Below are 21107 nucleotides of genomic sequence, written 5' to 3' on the forward strand. Positions count from 1 at the left end.
AAAATTTGTATCCAACATGTTACACAACTTTTCTTACTGTAATTTGGGTGCTCATTTCAAATATGTTATTGAAAATGTGTTATCACGTAAAGGTTGTACATAAATTGTAAATTCGTAAAAAAATTTTATAATAACCTCATTTTGATCAACTACTGGTTACAATTAAGAATAGTTTCTGTATTTATTTTTAAACAATATGCATTCATGCTTAATAAAGAAAAAATAAATAAATATATACAATATATCATGAGAAGTACACAAGTACAAACATGTCTTTATGATGACATCACACAGACATCTGTTGCTGCTTATTAAAGAGCTTAAAATCATAGGCTAGCTTAACTTGTCTATACTGTGTATTGTGTTTCAGAGTTATTAGGGTTTTGCTATATTTTCATCAATTCTTTATAACACAAAAGTGATTTTCTCATTTTTATTTGCTATAACATGGCTTATGCAAAATTTTATGGATGTTCAAATCATCCACAAAATTCTTGTTACATCTCTGGATAATTTCTGTTACATCTGTGGTAAATTTAGGCCTAAATCTCAAAGGAAGACTGCTTCTGAATTGATAAAACCGGCTTATAAATTTTATTTTGATTATGTACTGGGAATCAAGATAAAATTTGCATGCCTATGTTATTTGCATATCATGTTCAGTAACTCTAATTGAATGGTTGAAGGGGAAATGACAAGTCATCATCACTTGCTGTACCAATGGAACCTAAGGACCACCGACTGCTACTTTTGTGTGACAAATGAATTTTGGATTTTCATTCAAAAACAGAAAGTTCATAAAATATACAGATGTATCCTCAGCTCTAAAGCCAGTAACCAAACGGAGAGGATTTACCTGTACCAGTACTATCATCTAATCTGACATTACTAGAAGAGCAATCAGAAAATGAAGCAGATGACGCAGAGGATGTTGAAGAATTTCTTCCTGTATCTAATGAGAAATCTCCTCATTTAATTCAACATGAACTGAATGATTTAGTTAGTGATTTAAAAGTATCAGAGCAACAAGCTGAACCTTTGAGTTCTAGACTGCAACAGTGGAATCTTCTAGCGGAAAAAACAAAAGTTTTATCTTTCGAACACAAAATAAAACTCTTTAACCTTATTTTAGTATGAAAAAGTCAATGTGCGTTTGCACTGATGTAGATGGCCTGATGAAAGATCTTGGAATTCAGTATATTTCTGAAGAATGGCGTCTTTTTATTAACTCTTCTAAAGTCAGCATAAAAGCAATTTTATAGCATAATGGTAAAAAACAGCTATTCAATTCATTAGCTCATGCAGTCGATGTGAAAGAAACCTATCAAACATTGGCATCAATATTAGAAGCAATAAAATATCAAGAGCATATGTGGCAAGTTTGCAGTGACTTAATTGTTGCTACTTCTTGATTTACAAGGTGGGTGGGTTTAAGAATATTGTTGTTGTTTTCTTTGTCGTTGGGATAGTCGCGACACAAAAAGTCATTATCAAGTAAAGAACTGGCCATTGCGGCAGAATTTTGTGGCTGGTGAAAAAATTAGAAGCATTTTTCATTAATAGAGAGGGATAAAATCATACTGCTGCCACTTCACGTAAAACTCAGACTCATGAAAAATATTGTAAATGTACTAGACAAAGATGGAACAGGTTTTAATCATAAAAAAAGAAAATTTTTAAATAAAAATTTTTAAAATTTAAAAATTAGTTTTCCTAAATTGAGTGATGGTAAGCTCAAGGAGGATATATTTATCGGCCCGCAAATCAAGAAATTGCTTCAGGACTGCTTAAGAACCAGCTGCAGGAGTATTCCATTTTAATTCAACAAATGATCAGTGCATCACTATTTTTGATTTTGATGATATTTGGAATATGATAATTATCCACCTTGTAGTAGCCAAAAATATTTTTTTATGTTTAAAAAAAATATTCCAACAGGTAAAAAAGGCAATTTTCATCTCTTTTTCCACGAGCTGTAGCATTCTTATTTTACATTGTACAGAGGGTAAAAGGGCATTTTGGAAAGAGTAAAGATGGAACTTCATCTTAGTGTATCCAAAATTCATTTTGTTACATAACCAAATCTTGTAATGTTTACTACAGTTACGCTTACAAATTGTTTTTTTTTTTCAAATTTTGGGCCCAAAATAAATAAAAAAAGGCTTAGGGTAACAGGCTAGTTTTTTAACTTTTAACTCTTAGGTACTAGTTCTTATAAAAAAATTGGACTGTTATCAAGTGTCCTTCATTACAAAAATGGCCACTAAATCGTACAACTTTGAAAATGTCTCATTTCTGGGGCCCAAAAACCACATGTGGGACAAGTGGCAAAAATCTTTAATTTTTACAGCAGTAAGTACTTTTTATGTATTTTAAAACCATATAAAATTTACTTTGTTACTCAAAGGGGTTGATGAGTAATGTAGCCATCAAAGTGGTTACATTATTCATAAATAATTTTGAAACATCATACAAGCGAAAATTGTCTACATATTTTAAAAATTAAAGGAAAGAAAATTCCAATGACTTGAGACTTTAAGAAACTATTTTTTTTAAATTGTATTAATGTGCTTCAATTCATCTGTGTAAATAAATAAAAACTGGGTTGATTTAACAAAATCTTAAATCAATAATATACATAAATAATATTTTTTTTAAATACTGATTTCTTGGTAATTACACATTTACTGGTAAATAAATTGTATATATCTCAAAAAAACCTGACATATTACACAAACTCTTGTAACAGTTCTGAATTCAACACACCAAAATTAGTTAATATTACCTTGTATGATTCTACGTACACAGGAAAATTTTTTTTTGTTGACTAGTATTAGAAAATGCATCGAGTGTAAAACTTCAGAGTTAAATTATAGGTATAATTTATATCTATGGAGCTAATTTTGGAAATATTTATCCTTTAATTCAACCATACACAATATCCATGGATTAGATATAAAAAAGGATCTTATTTAATTTACTTTACTTACTTATTTAATGCAAAAATTCTCAGAGATCTTAACACTAAAATTTTCAATTTTAATTACATTCACTACATAAAGATAAAACAGATGAACCTGTGTTCCATCCTTACTTTGAACAGTTCAATTGTAAGCTCTGTCACCTTTTGATACTTGCTAACAGAAAAATCTTTGAGAAATAGTCAAAAACAACTCTCAAAAATGAATTGTACCATACAAATTGAACTAATCAAAAAAATAATGCTGATATGGTTTCACGTTGAATAAATTAAAAAAAATGTGTAGTACACTTGAATAGATGGCAAATTGTGTATGTGAGGTGATTAAGAGTAAATGAGAAACATATTAATTACTAGATATTCAAAAATTGTAGAGGTATGATATTTAAAAAAAAATAAAGTTACTTTTAATTAAATAAGATCTATATTCACATTAATTTTCATGCTACTCTACTTAAAATGTTTTTTATTGCAATAATGTACAGTATAATATACACCAAGCTGTGACAGCCATATACCTACTGACACAATTCATCATGATTTTTATAATCAGCATGTACGAGTATCTATTCAAAAAGTGTCACACCATTAAGTTTTTTCTTGAATAGTAGTTGAATGTGAACAGTAATAATTGAAAGAGTGTAACACTAGTATAAAGTAAGCAAATGCATTTTTTTGTAACCTAATAGAGCATGTTGAACAACATTACTGCATCAAGTTCTGCCAAGAGCTTTGTGATAACCAAATTAAGAAGTAATACGACTATTCTCAAAATAGCCAAATTTCAGTTGAGAATGAATAGCATGATAATCAAAAATCGTTGGTTAACTGCATGATTTTAATGGAGAATTTAGACATGCACAGAAGTCAGAAAATGTATGCCAAAAGTTCTTCAGTGTCAACAGAAAGAGATTTGTTTTTATACTAGACAGGACATGCTGGGGTGCACCAATAAAGTTCCTACCTTTTCCTTCATCACAGGCTCCAGGCCAAAAAAAGCAAGTCAAGTGAGGAGTAAATTGAAAATGACAGTAGACAGTTTTTTCAACTAGTTGTGCATCATGAATAAGGAAGCATTAGAAGTTCAAACTCTCAACAAACAGTACTATCTGGAGATTTTGTTATCTTCGTGATGCACTTAGTTTTAAGAGATCAGACAGATAGGAATTATACAAATGGCTGCTGAATAACAACAATGCACCTGACTTGTTATTCTAATCTAGGATTTCTCGATCAACCAAGGAAATCATGTTCCTTACTACACAAGCATGGCTCTTTGTGCTACCAAGATGAAAATTATGCTAAAAAGGGTCCTGATTTGATTTCTGAAAAAAAACAAAACAAAATGATGCCATTTTAAAATAGAACTATAAAAAATATTTCCAGCAATGGAAGGCTACTGGGTTAAATGTGTTGTGTGTCACAAGGGTACTAATATAAGGAAGACTAGAATTGGAAACTAATATGTAAGCTATTTATTTGTTTTTAAGACCTATGGTCTGATACTTTTTGAACTAAATTTGTATATGGACAACTTATTAATAAAAAAATTTTTTTTTTTGAGATGTCAAAACTCAATGGCAAAATATTACACTGTCAAACTTCCAATGTTCTATAACATATTAAAATTTACGACTAAGTTGAACCCAATCAATGTATAATCAATCCAAAAAAATACCTAAATAAAACATGCCCATATGTTTTCAGCGTTGAAGAGTGCTATAATTAAACATATATGTTTTTAGCAATCACTAAAAATTGAAACCAGTGAAAAGATAAATTTTAATAATCAAAATAAAAAATTTAAAGCAAAAGCTGCCACTGGATTACACAATTTTAATAAATGTGCAGATCACCGAGTAGTTTACAATTTTTAATTAAAGAAATGTGCAATCTTCAATGAAAAATATAGAGCAAGATTGAAGAGGATGAAAACAAATCTCTTTTAATGTTTATACTTTAGCAGTTGATTTTTAATTGCAAATTAAGAACAATAGTCTAAAAAAAACTTCAATTTTTAAATGAAATTATAATATACTTACTGCTGCTTAATACTTTTTTATGTTTTCTCTGTTAAATGATTTTGCAAATAATTAATGAACAATTAAGGTTGGAACAATTAATTTAGATTGAATTATTAGAAGCGTACAATTAATTTAAATTATCCCAATATACATGTGAAAATATGTTTAAATTATAACAATGAACAGTAATTATCTGCCACAGATTAAAATAACAGCAGAATTGTTCACTTTACATCAGCAACTGATACGGTAAACATGCCTCTATTTTTCAAACATGTTTTTAATACAATATATACATATTTTTTTTCTGTCTTATATTCTGATAATGTAGAGATCTTGGCAAAACAACTTAACATAGATAAAATGAAAAAAGATTGGGCACAAGTAAATAATTAATTTTCCTAAATAATCTGAATACATTTAATTAAATCTATGGTTAAATAAAAGAATGCGGATAGGGCAACTGTATGAATGGATGAAACTACACAAAAAATGGGTGTTCAAAAATGAAACCACATTAGAAATAAGTAGTTAATGGAATATACAAACAACCTTCCACATTTTTTATTTTTTTTTTTTGCATATTAAAATTGACTGAATTAATTTTTTTTTTTTTTAAAGATTAATTTGTACTTACACATTAACGCCACCGTAGCTACAGCTTTATTTAAAAACAAAATAGTCAATCGGATTTCGGTGGAAAATGAACAGTCTCTTAATTAATTTTAATAAATGGTTATTTATATAATAAATTCAGTAATTATTGCAATTATTTATTATTTAAATAATCAAAACACTCCTGTCAATTAGTCAAAGGTTAGCGAGCGTAGGCTAAGTTTGGTTAAATTATATTTATAAAATAAATATAAATAACCATTTATTAAAATTAATAAAGAGACTGTTCATTTTCCACTGAAATCCGATTGACTACTTTGTTTTTAAATAAAGCTGTAGCTGCGGTGGCTTTAATATGTAAGTACCGATTAATTATACCAAAAGTAGTTGGGAATATGGGTTCATACTGTATGCATTAATCATCAGAAAAATGAGTAGAGTTTTATAAGAATGAGATGTAATTTATTTTGTTTTCTTAAAGGCTGAGTGAGAAGTTAATATCAAATCTTCCTCAAAGTATATCAGTTATAAATAATGTACCCTATCACAATTAGGTACATATGAAAGTACCTACTTTTAATCATCTGAAGGAAAAACATTTGCTTCAATGAAAAGATATTACAAATTTAATTAAGTTAGGAAGAGACAAAACATCATAAATACATTGTTACAGGGGTAAAAAGGACTCAGTATTGAAAATTCCCCTACCACGTGAACATGAACCCATATCAAACTTGTATGTAAAAAAACAGGATTGCAGCCCATAATATTTTGCACAAAGATATAAAAATCAAACAAGAGTGTAAGGAAGCTGAAGGACTTATCAATGTAACATTAATCTTAAAATTGGAAAGTAATACTGATGAGAGTTTTTTACAGAATGGTAATTCATCTGACAAAATTGACTGTTTGAAATGGTCAAACTGTAATTTGAGAATTACTAAAGGTATGAACAAACTATTATTTCAAGATGAAAATAAAATAATAAATATCTCAGTGTAGGAAAAAACTATTAAATCAAAAGAAGAATTATTGCCTTTCAATTACAAACATCAAGTTTCGTTATTTCTAATTTAATTTACATATGAAGCTAGCAGTGGACTTCCACTGTACAAAGGGATGTTTGAAAAGTCTATGCAAAATCAAGAGACAGCAGATGTGGTATATTTTGAGGTCATTCATAGTTTCCTAGCAGTCATTTTAGTTGACCAAGTAATATGGTTTGTGAAAAACGGATAAAAGAGAACTTCATGGAGTGATCAAACATTAATTTTTTGAAAGACAAACCTAAAAACAAAACTAACGCCAAGCAAGATAAACAGTGAGTTGGCCCCATCGATTAATACATTTTAAAAGTGGTTTGGTTATTTTTGAAAATGTCATATGAACACAAGGGACACTGGATGTGAGGTAATAACTACAGAAAATATTGAAAAATTCATGACATGATGTTGGAAGAAAGAAGATTTAAACCATGTGATATCAAGAAGACGTCAAATCTCAAATAAGTGCATCCATTATATTTTACATAAATACTAACTGTATAAAAACTGTCTGCAAGATGATTGCCACATGTGCTTATAACTAATCAAAAACTTGAAGGAATAAACATTCCTGAACATGGTTGGGGCTATTTCAAAAAAATTAAAAGAAATTTCTGTGTTATTTCAAAGCAATACTTGGGTACATCACCACGAACCTGACACCAAGGGACAGTCATAACAGTGGAACTTGATCAAAGAAGGTGAAATTCATTCCATCAGTACAAAAGGTGCTGGCCACTTTTTTGGGATGCTTGTGGCATAATCTTTATTAACTTTCTGAGTAAGAATAAAATGATAGTTGAGGATTATTTTGCATCTTTGCAGCAACGGTCCAAAGAGGAAAAAGAAAAAACATTTGATGAAAAAAAGTTATTTTTCATCAACACAGTACACCAGCTCACATTACTGTGATTTCAACAGTAAAAATTTAAACAACGCTACCAAATTCTTCCGCATCCCCCTACTTGCAAAACTTGGCACTTTCAGACCATTGTCTATTTCCAAATATGAAGAAGTGGTTTACTGGACAGAGATTTAAGTCAATTTTTTAAGTTATTGCCAAGACATATGCCTACTTTGATGATGTGGATAAACAATGAGATCAAAAAATTTAAGCATCTTTGGACAAGTGAATAAATTTGTAAGAGATTATGTTGAAAAAAAAACAATTCTTCCTGAAAAAATTTGTCTTTCTCTACTGTTGCACCAATCTATTAAACACAGCTGGTAATATGAACATTGCTATAATAACATGACTATACCAACATTACCATGTTGGGAAGACCTTGAATAAGTTCCAGACACATAAAATAGTATTTTATGAAAGTTTAGTCTGTTAATGCAAACAGTCAAAGTCTGTGAATGAAAGTCTGTTAATGCAAAGGAGGGATAGACTGCTGGACTATTGGTGACTGTCCTGTCACAGCACACTACTGCCTCCGCAGTACTATAAGCCAATAACACTCAACACTCTGGATAAAACTACAGAAAAATATTGCATCTAGTAATTATGTTTTCAAAACTTTGATGATTAAATCTTAAATATGTGAGAAAAACTACCCTTGGTGCTAGTAGGACATGTACCTCACTTTATCTGGCTATTCAGCTAAGATATGATAAATCTGCTTGATAGTCAAATCGTTGAAAGTTACATAGTCAAGTTATAGTAGCTGAATATGAACAATATTGCATTAATAAGGTACAGTTAGTGAAACATACTTATTATCGCATATAATAATTATTAATTAAAGATGATACTATAAAATAATTTATAACACTACATTTCATACTTAAATCATCTAGTAATTACAGTTATCTTTAAAAAATTAAGTGGAACATTTCTATTATGTTATTTTGTAACAGTTAAAAGTAAAATCATCTTGTTAAAGGCATGCTAGCAATTTCAGTGATAAGCAATGCTTCATATTAAGACAGATTCCTACATACCAAAAACATAACCAGTTCATCTAATTCTCCATGGAATTAAAGCTGTCAGGAATATGGAAACAGATATACATATAATTCATAAAACTATTCACAGTACACTTTTTTAATGCTTGGTTTCCTATGTAATTAGAGAGATTTAACTTTTGAAATATGTCTGTTTACTTAGTGGTAACAGCTGTACACTAATAACCTGAATCTGTCAGCTGTAATAGGAAGTATATTTCAGTAAATAAACACTGTTCAGTGAGCTAATATTAAAAATGAAATAAGTTATACCTTTTCAGCAAACAGACAAATTTTACTAAATGTAATTATTTTTTATATCTTACAGAATGATGGCCATTTATGAATACAGTACCAAACCTAATTATCAGTAAAAAAAAACATTCCCACAAAAGCAAAGAAGTTGTACTGAAGATAGATGTACAAGTTTTGTAAGAACACAAAAATATTCTAACAGAAAGGTTAATTAAAAAATAAGAAAGTAAAACTAGAGATAAAGCACTGGATTTTCAGCAGATTGCTAAGTTTTTCGTAATCACTATTACTACAAATCAGATTCTCTAAAATGGGACAGAAACAATCATAACAAAAATAACATTCAAAATAAACTAAACACAATTTAGTTTGGTTAGTCCAATAATTAAATATGGGTATTTTAAGGCTAAACATTAAACTGAATTATACATAGAAAGCAACAGTGAATTCGTAAAACATTTTTTATAACAAAACTCCACGGTAATCCGCAAAATTAACAACAAATGAATCAGTGACTAAAGAATACATACTGAAGAGACGTACAGCAGTAGGTACTTCCTAGAAACGTTTCGTATCGTGAATTAAATCATATCAGTGCACAATAAGTAGGGTTATGTAACCTCAAAATATTTTAACATCATATTCGATTATAAATAACACCGATTTAAGAAATACAAACGAACAACAGACTAGGTATTATCTAGGACAAAGAAACTATATATGTATGTTACCACTGTATACACACAAACTATAAAAAACACAACATTACAGGCATAACGTAAAATAACAATTTATAATTCCACCCAAAATTAATTTAATAGTAGTGTACTATACTAACCCAACAGAAAAACAAACAGGAATTACAATCACCAAATTTTGAGCGAACACAACTAACTGACACTACCTCAGAAAGGAAACGCAAGCTGTCAATTTCATAAACGTATTAATACAAATTTATCGTACTGTGAGCATATAAAGAAACAATTATGATAACATGATAATTTTGCTAGACTTCTTGTTAAAATAGATTACATTTTATGACTTGCATATAGTAGTTTATTTTATTAGTAGCCTAATAAAAAAATTATTGGAAAGATTATTTAGACAAACCATAATGTACCTCTATATTACGAAAATAAAATTATGAATTTCTTTTTGCCCGTTTAAAGCAATGATTATGGAGTGTATAAAAAAATATCATTTTTACGCAAAATATAATTTTCATATTTGCTTATTACAATGCACTACCTGCATTTTAACTGTAAAAGGAATATTTTTCATATCGTTTTAAACCGTTCATTGAGTCAGCAGCAGTATTTGCATCACTTGAATACAATAATTTTCATGATCTGTCGGTAACGTAACTGTTGGTAACATTGTGTTGTCATGACAGTTCGTTGTAACTTCGTGACGTAGCTATACTCAGTAGCAGTTTGGCAGTTGCGGGTTCTGTTTGTGAATAATAATTGTGATCGGACCTGCAAACGCGAATGGTAATATTGTTTTATAGTTTTTAATAAAAATGTATTAATACTGAATACTTTTTGGATTAAAGTAGGGTATAATTTTATACGTTTAAGGTAATTTTATTTATTAAAAAGGATTTATTTATGAGAACTTTTTCTAACGTAGTTACACTTATAATTTTTAATTGTATCGTAGTTAAAAATAAATTACCGGTGAAATTGTGAAGCTAATTACAACTTATGTGTTTTAAAATGTAATGCTGGTCTAGTTGATAAGGTTTTACCAGTATCGCCAAGGCCGAAATTTTGAATCGTAACCTCCTGCGGAGAGATTGAATTTCGTGTAATCAGTTCAGTTGTAACTTTTTCCCTACCCTTTTAACGTCGGCTTGTGCAGTTGACGTTATTTCTAGTAGTTTCTACCTGGCTTGATGCTAATATTTTGTAATTTTCCTATTCTCTTTGTAATGTTTTCAATCAGTACTTGTTTAATTGAGAAAAGAGATTGCCGTAATTACTTTTTTCGGGGGGGAGGAACGAAGATAAATTTTTCCAAAAATCATGTAAAAATATCTTAACTTAATTAAAAATAAGTAAGTAAATGAAAAGCTTTAGTTTAAAGTATATTTTATTATGTAAAACTGAAGGGAAGTGTTAACATCTGGTTGGAGTTTCATTTCCTTTATAGGCTAACCTATTGTATGTAATGCTGGTACATGTTGGAAAATGAATTATTGAAATTCATTTTACGTGATTATGAATTTCTGCGATAAACTGTGATTATTTTTATTCCGTAAAATTATTTAAGACATCCTTTTTATTGTGTGAATATCCTCTTATATAGATGGCAGATAAATTAATTTAAATTTTATTTTAGGCTGAGCATGTTGTGTGCCGTTTTTATTTTATAAGTACAGTGATACGTTATGTACTAATCAGTAGATGGAAATAGATTTTTTGTGAAAATAATTTTCCAGTCTGCTGTAGGGGTTGGGTAAGTTTGAGCGTAATCTGTTAAAAAAATGGGTAGCAAGCCAACAATATTATACTTGTTTTTTTTAAGCATCGAATATTTATTAATTTAAAATTGTTTCCATCATAATGAGATATGTAAATATTTAATTACGCTACGTAATTCAATTATATAAAGGGATTCTTTTTTTCCGATGCATTTGGTATATAATTTATTTGTATTTTTATATGTGAAGGGATTGGTTGGAGGTAGTATTATTTTAAATACCAGACTTCCAGGTGGCGAAGTGGTATCATCGCGAGTCTCACCCGGACTGTCCCCGGTTCGAATCCTGGTCGTGTATGTTTTCATACACTATAAAATTTCCACCCGTGTACAAGCTTAAACGAGCATTTCTGGTTTTTTTTTTTAATTAATCCTCAAAAAAGAATTGTAAACAAACGCAATTAATTCAGCAACAAGAAATAAATAAATCTTTTATTCTGATTGGTAGATAATAATACATTATACAGATCATGTCAAGAGTGGTTAAATATGATATTTCACGAATAGAAAAAGAAACTACCCTGGTATTTGCATAGTTAGATCAAGGGAAACCGTAAGTATAACATAAATATTAATTATAAAATATATTTTATTAATATCCATATTAATTATTTAAAAATAGGTACTTACGTATTAACGTCACCGCAGGTACAGCTTTATTTAAAAACAAAGTAGTCAATCGGATTTCGGTGGAAAATGAACAGTCTTTTTATTAATTTTAATAAATGATTATTTATATTTATTTATTTAATAAATTCAGTAATTATTGCAATTATTTATTACTTAAATAATCTAAACACTTCTGTTAATTAGTCAAGGTTAGCGAGCGTAGGTTAAGTTTGGTTATATATTTATAAAATAAATAAATAACCATTTATTAAAATGAATAAAGGGACTGTTTTGAATTATATTAAACTCTATATCGGCCCATTTTCCACCGAAATCCGATTGACTATGTTTTTAAATAAAGCTGTAGCTGCGGTGGCGTTAATACGTAAGTCCCTAAAAATGTTTATAGATGAAATAACATTAAATTAAATACATAAACATACTAATTATAAGAAATAACTACAAATTTAATTACAATTCAGAATTTGTTAATGAAAATTATAAAAACATATTTATGTCCATGCAGAACGAATATGTAAAAAATTCAGTTTTGATTTTTTAATTAGTATTCTTTTTAATCCACAGAAAAATATTGTTTCTCAAAAAGACAGATATTAATAATTTGTATTTTAAATAAATTAGTGGGAAGCAAATTTAAATGGTTCAGTAATTTTTGTTAAAAATGACAGCTGAAATATAATAAGACCCTTTCTCATAAGCTCTAGAACTATGCTGCAAGAAATAATCGGTCAAAGAATGGGATATTGTTTTTTTTTTACATTTCTTGACGTTTCATTACTCAGAAACCCCCAAAACAAAAAAAATCTGATCTGGACACTACATGACTTCCTTGTACGCCTATTAAATTACATATACACATTTTTTTTTAAAATGAGAAGTACATATTTTATTTAATTGATAACTTCTGATATTTTTTCTTTTTTTTTATTGTTATTACTGAATTATTTACTGTAAAATTTTGTTTACAATCAGAAGCTAATAGAAAAATAAATCAATACATTTAAATTACAGAAAAAGGAGATGAAGTCTGGTTCGAACCGATATGCCTTCTCCTTGTAATATCAAAATATTTCATTAATTAAACTTTTATTTGGCTATAACTCTGGAACCAATGAAAATAAGTACCACTATGATAGTATCGTTGAAAAGCACTCAATGAGGGCTTATTACTGCAGTTAAGAAAAGTTCATAATCCAATTTTTTGGGGATTTTGGGCTTTTATGGATACTTTTGGTTCGGTCGATTGCAATTAAAAGGGGAAGTGCACAACTAGATGTTACAACAGTTCTAAATCCATAATTTCAACATCCTACGACTATTCGTTTTTGAGTGGAGGAACCCCATTTACGGGCGCCTAAGCAGTGTCGAACTCGCTAACAGGTTCCGTCAGTTATAACCAAGGGCGTATGTACTCCTGTGCACCTCCCCCCGTGGCTTCTCCCTTCCTGGGACAGCTTATAAAAACACTTTATCAGAAGAAGGGGGAATCGCCAACACACACAGTCATAACAATGTCAAACACCACACAAACAATACTACTGGAAGCAACACATACAGCACGTCACATACATACGCCGACAACAACAACACACAAGAACCTGCAGAAAACAGGAAACGCTACTAACAACCACACAGCCGTCAAGACAGAAATCTTAAATAGTCACACCACTTACCACGAGCAGAGTGTCTCCGGCCTCATCGCACCCAGGCAACCCCCACACGCACGGGGAACTCCCTAGGCACAGGCCGAGGACCTGTCCACCCCCGCGCCCTTCGGCACCATTTTCCTCTGCGGGACTCCTCATATAATTGGAGTTTCCTCATGACCGTTTTCACGAATCTTTCCACAGTCTTTCACTGTGCTTCACCTTGTAATAGGACTCGTAAGGTATCTTCAGGGTAAAACGTCTCAGGTTCCGAACATCTCTCTACGCTCAATGACGAAACGCGGACATACTTCCTTTACTTGTACAAGAAAGTAAAAAGTGGGAGTAATGTTCGTATGTTTGTTGATAGTGTTTGAAACTTAATAACTTTTGGTTGTTTAAAACAATTTTGATAAAATTTGGCACAGAGACTTGTGCTTATGGGACAATTTATTGGTAAACGTTTGGGGTCAATATCTCAAGTGAGGATGGGCGGTAGATAGTTAAGTTGGGTTAAATTTTCTTAAAATTTTGCGAACAATCTCACTTTATATTAAGTTCATTACAGGCGTACATGCTTATTTTATCATTAAAAAAAATGTCCCCCAAATTCTCCTCCTTTTGCAAAAGTCTAAAAAAGCTATATTTTTATTTATTGCATATTTTTTTTTAGTTCTTCCTAATTATAAAAGTAATACAATTGACCCAAAAAAAATACTGTAGGACAATATTGGAGATGGGGGAGCAGATAAAAGTTTAAAAATATCGATTTTAAAAATTTTTTATTTATCATTATTTTTCCACTAAATAAGATATAAAAAAAAACAGTGTCAGGAAAGTATAACTTTTTTGTTGTCAGCTTTTTCTTATTGAATTTAAATTGATGACCTGTCAGCGTTTCAGAGCATTGTTAATTCCTTGTTTCGTGATGATTGATATACAAATCCGAACCCGTTTGATGGGGGAAAAAAATGCTAACAGAATTTTTCTAATCAAAATCGAATAAAGTAGCTAGTTTAATTTATTTTAAAAATAACTGAACTATTGCAGGAAATAGAATTTATTTTCTTACCTGTAAATGCCAATTAGAATTTCCAAAAAAAATTCTTAAAAAATGTTTCAAATTCTATTTAATTATGTGTTTGTTCCCTGAAATTTGTTAACAAATATTTATCTATATTTTAAAAAAATTGTTCACATGAGATAAGGAAAGAATTCTCGTTTGAAATTTTTTGGTAACGAATAAAAAAGCTTTTATTAAAAGAGGAGCGGACTTCATTTTTTTCCGTATAAAGGACATCCTCAGTGAGTTAATCCCAGTGTATATTTTTTCCTTATTAAGGGGGTAGCCTAGTAATAAAAAATATCCTAATAACTGGCTGAATAAATCGATACTGTTATTACTATGATTTCAACCGTGTACAATTTCTATGTCTAATGAAGATAGATTTGTCCTTTAGTATTCATTAAAACAGGTTATGTTCGTGTGTAATCTTGTTAGACGCAAATCGAGATAGTGGATTTTTCCGTTCATTTCGTATGGGACGAAGAAATAGCATGTAAATAAAATGTTATCTTTATTTAACAAATATATTTTCATGCCGCTATATTTTTACGGTGAGTGTAATTTTTAAAAACTACGTTAATAATTTTAATCATCTGATTTCTTAAAAATATTTTCCTGATTTCTGAAATTCTAAAATATAAATCATTTCCACTTTCCCTGCTATGTCGCTAAAGTAGTAGCTGTAACGGGAAAGTATATAGATCGTTAAAAACCATTTAATTTGTATTATTATATGTTTTTTTATCATGAGAAGACATTTAAAAAAAATAGATTTTAATGAATTGTAAATAATCTGTGAAAAATGTTTTTATTCCAATGCTCTCGAGTTCAAAAAATATTTTTTTGTCAGACGTTCGTTTTTGCTTATGTACATATGTATTTTCATCCGGAGGTACCGGATTCGAATCCCGGCCAGACATGGCATTTTTCACAGATGCAACAAATGATTCATCTCATTTTCGGAAGCAATACCTAACGGGTAAACAAAAAAAAGACGTAAGTATCTGGTCTTAGATTCCACTGGCCTATTTTCTTCAAATTTGGTAAAGAGGAGTACCTCTCCTCTTTCTCCCGGAGGTAACCTTCTGGAAGAAAAATGTATTAAATTTTATCAAAAATTGTTAAAAGGGGTAGGGGTGTTTTAGTCGAAATATAATCTCTGAGGCTCATTACCAAAAATGTTTTCTTTCAACTTGGTTAAAAAAAAACTTACTTCGACCAGCAGTTATTTTTTATTATTTTTTTTTAACTTTTGTGCCTTAAGCCTTTTTTTAAATTGTTAAAAAATAAATTTAAATAATTTAAGAAAAAAAAATTTATTTCAATGAACTCAGATTTAAAAAAAAAAATTATTTTTCTCAGACGGACATTTGTGGGTATGTATGTTGGTCTTTATTTGGGCATGTAACATGGACCCCATTGTCCGATTTTCTTCAAGTTTGGTCGAAAGATATTAGCTTCGCGGAGAAAGAATGCATTAAATTTTTGACAAAATTAAAAAAAAGAGGTGGGGGTGTTTTAGCCAATAAAATTTCGAAGTTTTACTGGGGTACTTAACCAAAAAAATATTTATACAGAAGTTTTTTTATCGAGATCACAAATTATAAAAAAATAATCTATTTGATATTCACCGCTCCCCCCCCCCCCCCAACCAACAAAAAAGTATATATATATTTTTTTCATTTTAAAAATAACGTTTTTCTTTTTTTTAGCTATATCTTGCTTTAGAAAAGGTTTAATAGCAGGTTTTTGCATCTATATTTTCTATAGCGGTACCTATTGATACCTTCAAAACATTAGAAACACCTTTTGCCCATCTCATTTCATATCTTTTTTCTGTGGTAACAAAGATATGTTTTTTAAGGTACTTACGTATTAACGCCACCGCAGCTGCAGCTTTATTTAAAAACAAAGTAGTCAATCGGATTTCGGTGGAAAATGAACAGTCTCTTTATTAATTATAATAAATGGTTATTTATTTTTATTTATTTTATAAATATAATTTAACCAAACTTTACCTACGCGCGCTTCGCTCGCTAACTTTGATTAATTAACAGGAGTGTTTTGATTATTTAAATAATAAATAATTGCAATAATTACTGATATATGTATAATATATAATTACTTATATATGTTTGGAGTGTCGCTTTATATGGTAGTGAAACTTGGACAATCGGAGTATCTGAGAAGAAAAGATTAGAAGCTTTTGAAATGTGGTGCTATAGGAGAATGTTAAAAATCAGATGGGTGGATAAAGTGACAAATGAAGAGGTATTGCGACAAATAGGTGAAGAAAGAAGCGTTTGGAAAAATATAGTTAAAAGAAGAGACAGACTTATAGGCCACATACTAAGGCATCCTGGAATAGTCGCTTTAATATTGGAAGGACAGGTAGAAGGAAAAAATTGTGTAGGCAGGCCACGTTTGGAATATTTAAAACAAATTGTTAGGGATGTAGGATGTAGAGGGTATACTGAAATGAAACGACTAGCACTAGATAGGGATTCTTGGAGAGCTGCATCAAACCAGTCAAATGACTGAAGACAAAAAAAACTGAATTTATTAAATAAATACTCAAAAAATTACGGTGTTAATTAGTCAAGGTTAGCGAGCGTAGGTTATGTTTGGTTAAATTATATTTATAAAATAAATATAAATAATCATTTATTATAATTAATAAAGAGACTGTTCATTTTCCACCGAAATCCGATTGACCACTTTGTTTTTAAATAAAGCTGTAGCTGCGGTGGCGTTAATACGTAAGTACCTATTCTAATTTTTAAAAAGTTATTTTAAATTTAAATCCACCTCGCGCAGTTATCCATTTAAAATGTAAAATTCTTAATTTTTTAATAGCCCTTACACTTTAGTATTACATGAAAAAAAAATTACCAAAAAAATGTACTTGTTTGTTATCGCACCGCCACTTTCTTTTATACAATTTCCTTATCAAAAAACAACTATTATTATGTGATATTAAACAAAAAATATGTTCGTTAGCGAATGAAGTGAGCGTAGATTATGTTTGTTTAGATGTTGATTCCGTGTACTGACGAATCATACGTATATCAACATAATCTCAGTTAGCTCCGCTCGCTAGCCTAGTCTAATTAGCATTAATTATGCATATTATACATAACTTATTAATATCGCATTCGCGAGTTTTATCCGCCGAGTGTGATGTTTCTAATCTGGTTTCATGAATTTATACTGCATTTATGATGTGTCTATTGCATATTGTTGTTTTATAATTTTTATTTTTCATTAAATATTTTTCCACCTTAAATAAACGTTATTATTCATTTTCTTATAAAATCTGAAGAAGTTGCATAAAAAAGGTGGCAGTGCGATAACAAATAAGTACTGCCAAAAGTTTTCACTCCCTTTCTAGAAAATTATAACTTTTTTTTTTTTTTTTTGGTTATGGCAGTATATTTGTATTTTTAAAAGTTCGTTTTTAAATTTACTTTCATCTCTTAGGGATCATTTTCTTAAAAATTAATTATATCCGAATGTTTCCTCTTGAGTAAGGAAGCATCCTCAAAAGGTTCACGCAGTTTCAAGTTCGAATTAAAACAAGAATTGAACAAGTAGGTTTTGAACTTAGGGCTCAACTGATTGATATATCAACAAAACTCATTCTGTATTCACTTGTACTTCTAGGTAGATTTCATAAGAAAGCTACGTATTGTAATGGATACCATGATTCGACTTCTGGAAAATTTCGACATACCTTCGCGTTTCACATCCTCCAGACTCCAAAACCACTTCAAAAGTTTATATATATATTTCACATTCTTGTGGACATGATAACTACCGTAATTTTGGGCCAATCACTTTCAAATTGTTCCTTAAAAATAACTAGTTCTAAAATTTCGGTCGAGTTCGTTAACGGCCAAAATCGGATCATGGGGATGAAAATGAGGGGCTTTTTCGAAAAAATAAAATATCACTATAACTTTCTTATTAAGTAATATATCGAAGTCGTTTAACGTTCCTACTATTCTTTGATTAAGGGCTTAAACCTTACGTAAGTAAAGATTTTTGATATCACCAACCATTGGCCCAGTAGGTGGAAAAAATGGGGTTTCTAAAACAAAGAAATCATACCTCCCTTAATAGGCACAGTATCGATTCAGTTTAAAGTGGTCGTTAGTTCTCTAAATATTATCTAAAATTTTGTCTGAAATAATTTTTAATATGACCAACTCCTACGGCAAGGGATGACCAAAATGTCGCTGGAATTGTAAGAAGATGGGGCTTGCCGTGTGCTAAACATGTGAAATTTTTTCTTAACTTTAAGGTGGAACTCTTTTTTATCCCCGACTTAGCACCGGTGAAATCTACCTTTGCCTTCCGGCGTACCGAAACGGAATTTTATTTATTGTAATTATTTTGGAAAAGAACAACTACCTAAAACAATCCCACCGTATTCAATTTTTATTACGTCCTCCACAAGTATACAAATAATCAGTTTTTTTTTTGTATTTTTATTTATTTAACGATGTATCATAAAATTTTAAATAAAAATATTTTACCATAAAAATGTGAAAAAAGAATTCATAATTTTGGGTATCGTTTTTCAATAAATAGTAATCATTTTATCATAAAGATATAAATAGAGCTTAAAATGATTGAATTGAAAAAAATGGTTTTTAAAAAATGAATTGCCTAAATTGATCGGTGCAGCAGGGAAAGCTGTGCAATACATTGCCGGCTGTTTTTTCTTGGAGTTATATTACTTAAAAAAAATGGTTAAATTAAAAACAAAAGATCCGATGTTGGACACCACATGATTTCCTTGAACGCTTATGAAATTACATACACACATTTTTTTAAATGAGAAGTACATAAAATTTTATTTCATTAATAACTTCTGATATTTTTTTTATATCTTTTTTTTATTATTATTGAATAATTATTTATTGTAAAAATCTTTTACAATCAGAAATTAATAATTATTAATATATCAGTATATATATATATATTAAAAAAAAAAAAAAAAAATGAGATGAAATGGAATTTGAACCAGTGAGCCTCCCCGTGTAAGATTCAAATATTAATAAAAATTTTATTTGGCTATAATTTTGGAACCAATGAAAATAAGTACCACTTATGATAGTATCATTGAAAACCTCTCAATTAGGATTTATTACTGCAGTTAAGAAAAAGTCCAAAATCCAAAGTTTTTGGAGTTTGGGCTTTTTTGCACACATTTGGTCCAGTCGATTGCAATCAAAAGGGGAGGTGCACAACTGGATTACAACTGTTCTAAATCCAACATTTCAACATCCTATGGTTAATCGTTTTTGAGTTATGCGAGATACATACGTACGTATTTACTACGAAAGTTGTCTAAATGGATTCAGTGATTGTGAAAATGGATATTTCCGTGGAAATCTGAAAACCAAAAATTTCACGATCACAGTACTTCCTTTACTTCTTACTAGGAAGTAAAAATATGACAATGATGCGAGATCTACTTATATTTAGCTTCTTGCCGAATATCAGAGTTGTCTGGATAAATTTATAGCTCCAATCATCCGTAGATTTTAATAAATAAATTAGTCAAAAATAATTATATTTGTAGTTTGTAAAAAAACTTAATCGTAATATTATATTTTAAAGAACATTAATAAATCCCTAAATTTATTATTTTACAATGTTTATTCTATTTACGTTCCTGTTTAAGGTTTATCATATTTTGGTGCTCCCTCAAATATTCGAAACTTTTTCAAAAATATAAAAATAGGCTGTCAGATCATTTTAATTGGCATCCATAAGTATGAATTGCATAAATCAATCGATGTTTAGTAAATTAAAAATGTTATCGTGTTTGCGTGATTATATTTGTGAATATGCAATCTTTATTAAATAAAATAATTGATCTATTGTTAAAACATAATATTATTGACCTCTATGAAACAGACAATAGAACTATTTTTGTCTAACTCAGCACAATATTCCGGCTTACAAAAAAAAGTATCTTATTACGCCTCGGCTGCTATTTTTAATAAATTATCAAACCATTGGAAAAAAAATTCGCTTTTTTTTTAAATGCATTTAAAATATTATATTTTATATCACTTGTATGCAGCTGAGTACTTGAACACAAAGAAAGATCCTCAAGAAAATTGTAGGCCCAAGGAAAACCGTTGATAAATACATACGAGGTCTGTTGATAAATACATACATCTGAGACTGGTTCACAAAAACATTTTATTTACAATCCAATTATACATGGACTCTATCACCTTCGAAATACTTCCCTTGGGAAGCCACGCAATGCTTCAAACGGTTTTCCTACTCTTCATAACAGTGCTGGAACTCAGTAACCGGAATATCCTTCAGCTGGTCGGTTACATTTTTCTTTAATGTTTTCTACTGTTCAAAAATGGTGTCCTTGAGGTGTTT

The 21107-nt window shown here is 29.7% G+C and overlaps 2 protein-coding genes across 7 annotated transcripts in view; one reads left to right on the forward strand and one right to left on the reverse strand.

The window, feature by feature from the left end:
* Nucleotides 1-9861, reverse strand: part of LOC142317246 (zinc finger protein 706-like) — a 60246-nt gene extending 50385 nt beyond the window's left edge. The window contains exon 1 of one of the 2 annotated variants that reach the window (XM_075353643.1): nt 9706-9861. The gene's annotated coding sequence lies outside the window, so the exon portion shown is untranslated. The remainder of the gene's footprint in view (nt 1-9705) is intronic. The other variant, XM_075353644.1, reaches the window with a different exon arrangement.
* Nucleotides 9862-10282: 421 nt separating this feature from the next.
* Nucleotides 10283-21107, forward strand: part of jar (Myosin heavy chain 95F jaguar) — a 355723-nt gene continuing 344898 nt past the window's right edge. For 3 of the 5 annotated variants that reach the window (XM_075353648.1, XM_075353645.1, XM_075353649.1), the window contains exon 1: nt 10283-10360. The gene's annotated coding sequence lies outside the window, so the exon portion shown is untranslated. Of the gene's footprint in view, nt 10448-11818; nt 11905-21107 lie in introns of those variants that run through there. The other 2 variants (XM_075353646.1, XM_075353647.1) reach the window with 2 other exon arrangements.

The sequence above is a fragment of the Lycorma delicatula genome, chromosome 1 (genome assembly GCF_047948215.1).
Source record: "Lycorma delicatula isolate Av1 chromosome 1, ASM4794821v1, whole genome shotgun sequence".
Lineage (NCBI taxonomy): Eukaryota > Metazoa > Arthropoda > Insecta > Hemiptera > Fulgoridae > Lycorma > Lycorma delicatula.